The sequence below is a fragment of the Hordeum vulgare genome, chromosome 3H (assembly GCF_904849725.1).
Source record: "Hordeum vulgare subsp. vulgare chromosome 3H, MorexV3_pseudomolecules_assembly, whole genome shotgun sequence".
NCBI classification, from domain to species: domain Eukaryota; kingdom Viridiplantae; phylum Streptophyta; class Magnoliopsida; order Poales; family Poaceae; genus Hordeum; species Hordeum vulgare.
In genome coordinates this window covers 329,741,617-329,745,582 of record NC_058520.1, presented here as the reverse complement: position 1 = coordinate 329,745,582, position 3,966 = coordinate 329,741,617, and positions in this window count along the sequence as shown.

The following is a 3,966-nucleotide window of genomic DNA, read 5'->3' as shown; positions in this document are numbered from 1 at the left end:
CATAGTGGTGTCATTTATCACTTGGTGCTATTTGTGTGCAAACTATGCCTAGACAAAGTGGGCATGTGGCTGAAAAAGTCCAGCTTAGTGAAATCTGAAATTTCACTAAGTCTGGGAATTGTGGAAACATTTTCTTCTCCTATAGATGAGGATGTGCTGGTCATTGTGTTGAGAACTAGCCTTAGTTCAGTGCTAGGATTTTGGACCTGATATGTTTGTGAAGCTCCCTGTAAAATTTCATCTCATTGGGAGTCCAGTAGGTTGTGTTGTGATTGCTGTAAAAAAGCTTCAGAACAAAGACAGAAATTCAGGTGCAGGAATTTTCACTAAGTCCCTGAGATCTGGTGGTTTTGGGAAAGTTTGTGGCCTTGTATCTTCTAGAGTTTAAGTCCTTTTGCTGTGATTCTTGCTGGTGCTTGTAGTGTTCTTGGTTGGCTACATCCACATATATTATTTGTCACATTTGGAGGCCTGTAGCTATGTTGATGTAGCTCACAAAGAGCTAAGATGCAGATTATGGCAGATTGAGTTGTATAGTCATTTTGATCATTGTGTGTGCTTAGTTGATGTTGTGGTGTTCTCCCTTGCTCCAATCCATTAATGTTGGGTTGTTACATTTCATGGCAACCTGGGAATACCAGATTTGTGCCAATTGTGAGTGTGGTGTTGATTCTTCCACGTAGAGCTTCATATCTTGTTTCGTTGATTCCCGTTGATCCGTAGCTCCGTTTGCAATGTTCTTTATATGGTTTTGCATCGTTTTCACGAAACGCATATGTTCATGCCATCCTCATGCATGTAAAAATAGCTTAGTGTACAGTTCTTTCCAGAAACTTGCAGTAGTTTATTTTGCTTGTGCTAGTGATAGAAATAGTGGTGCATGCTCACTTTCCATCTCATGCATCATGTGATTGTTGCATCTTGTGGTGCTGCTGTTCATTGGTTGTTATTCTTATGTTGGGTAGCACCGGGATCGGAGAAGGAATACGTGGAGTCAGGAGAGTACGTGCAGGACGAACCAGAACCATTCCAAGCTGAGGATATCACAGGCAAGATGATATGACCTTGATTCCATTTCTAGACTTGTTATGCTAGTTTCGTTCCATGTCATATTGCTTGCTGCCTACCACTGAAATTAATTGCCTCTTAAAATTCCATGAGCCCAAACACTGTTTCCCTTCCTAGCAAAACTTGTATGGCTAAGTAGGCTTTGCTCATCTACTAATGATAGCATTGCTAGATGCAGGTGCTTTGACTCATGTGATAACATGAGCTTGATATCATTATCTTAAATTATGTTATTTTAATTAATGAACCTATATACTTGGTAGATGACGGAAGGCCTAGCATTTTGCCGGGTGCTTTGTTTCGTTATTGCCACCTTAGTTACCGGTTACCGGTGTTTGATTCCATAATGATCGCTCCTAACACATTCGGGGTTGTTAATGGGACCCCTCGATAAATCGCGTAGTGCTAAGGCTTGTCCGGCAGGACCCATCATTGGTGTTAATTTGCTAATCACTTAATAAACTGCATAGGGAATGATCAACCCGAGGATCTTTAATCAACAACCCGGGCCAGTGCTCCTCATGAGTGTTGGTCCAAACTGGTCTGCCTGCGGGGCCACCACAAGGAAACTTGAGGTTTGGTACCTGTAGCTAGTTCCATCCGGCGTGTCCTGAGACTGAGATACGCGGCTCTTATCGGGGTCGTCGACACGCCGGGAGGTCCTGCTAGTCTTGCCTTACCTTAGCGGTATATCTTGCGTATAGGAATCCCAGTGAAGCTTTGGTCTCCCCCAGTGTTGAGGTTTTCCTCTAAGGAATCAGAAGAGATCACGAGATTCGTGATAGAGGATTACTTTGCGGCCTGTGTACGTTTGTGATGGACTAGTTGGAGCACCCCTGCAGGGTTTAATCTTTCGGAAAGCTGTGCCCGCGGTTATGTGGAAACTTGGAATATTTTGTTAACATCCGGTATTAGAGAACTTAAACATAAGCTAATAAAATTGCCAAACTGTGTGCGTAACCGTGACTGTCCCCTCGAAGATCTCTCTTCGATCGGGAACACGGTGGGGTTATGAATGCCGTAGGTAGGTGTTCAGGATCACTTAGTGATCAAGTAATCCCGACCGCTAGTGTAGACCACCTTCATAATTGCTTTACGTAAGTTAGCCACTAAACCAAGCTTAGGATGCTGCAGCCTTATACACTTCACCCCTACCCTATCTAATAACTTGACTAGTTCTGGCACCATGGTCTTAGATTGCTAAGTCCCCGTGACTCACGGATTCCTCCGAAACTCCCAACAGGTACAGGTACCCCACAGACAGATGATCCCGACGGCACCCAGCTGGCGTGGCAGTACGACGAGGAGACAGACCGCCTCTACGTGAACTATCCAGAGGAATGAGGCGTGGTCGTGATCGTGGGCCTGCAGGCCGGGTAGCATAGCATTTCCATGTTTTGTAGTCCGTAGCGGAACTACCTTGATGTACTCTGAGTTATTAATAAGAAGACGGTTGAATCCCGAATTGTCTACTTTTATTATTATTTGTGCTATGTTACTTGCGTGCGAAACACTTAGATGCGCTTCTTTCCTATTCGGGGGCCTCGACCCCCAGATCGGAAAGGACCGCATCTTGGTCGTTACAAGCATGTTAGTCAATAATTAGCTCAGTTAGGTGAAGCAGGTTCACTGCCTGAATTGAAAGTGCGTTTATTTCCTTTGTCCTTAACCGGTACTGCATTTTCATGGTTTTCTTGAAAGCACAATTGCTCCCTAGGGTGGTTTTGATAATTGATCACAACATATGCATCAGCGGACTAATATGTTTTCCAAGTATATTACAAAAAAGTTCAAAAGATGCTATGGCTAAAGGCTTATGTGGAGATGCCCCTTGATGCAAGAAATGAATAAGATTGGCTCAAGCTTCAAGCTAGAAGACTCTTCATTTTATACTTGTGAGAAATCCCTTTTGAGTCCATAGGAAAGCCGATACTATTAAAAGGGGGTGAGGTACTAAAATGAACTGATTGCTCAAAGTGCTCAAAGTTAGCCACCAAAATACTCGGCCATTTTCCCACATATCCATTCTGTCGAATTCCACATACTCAAATTCGGTGTCACCAACTTCCACATTTTGGACCCACCGAGTTTGACCTGACACAGAAACCCTAGCCATTCCCACCAAATCGGTGCTACATGTTGGAAATATGCCCAAGAGGCAATAATAAATTGGTTATTATTATATTTCCTTGTTCATGATAATTGTTTATTATCCATGCTAGAATTGTATTGATTGCAAACTCAAATACATGTGTGGATTCATTGACGACACACAGTCCCTAGTGAGCCACTAGTTGACTAGCTCGTTGATCAAAGATGGTCAAGGTTTCCTCGCCATAGACAAGTGTTTTCACTTGATAACAGGATCACATCATTAGGAGAATGATGTGATGGACAAGACACAAAATATGAACGTAGCATATGATCATGTGAGTTTATTGCTATTGTTTTCTGCATGTCAATGTATTTGTTCCTATGACCATGAGATCATGCAACTCCCGGACACCGGAGGAATACCTTGTGTGTATCAAATGTTTCAATGTAACTGTGTGACTATAAAGGTGCTCTAAAGGTATCTCCGAAGGTGTCTGTTGGGTTGGCGTGAATCAAGACTAGGATTTGTCACTCCGTGTGACCGAGAGGTATCTCAGGGCCCACTCGATAATACAACATCACAACAAGCCTTGCAAGCAATGTGACTAAGGAGTTACTCACGGGATCTTGTATTACGAAACGAGTAAAGAGACTTGTCGGTAACGAGATTGAACTAGGTATGGAGATACCCACGATCGAATCTCGGGCAAGTAACATACCCATGGACAAAGGGAACAGCATACGGGATTAACTGAATCCTTAACATAGAGGTTCAACTGATAAAGATCTTCGTAGAATATGTAG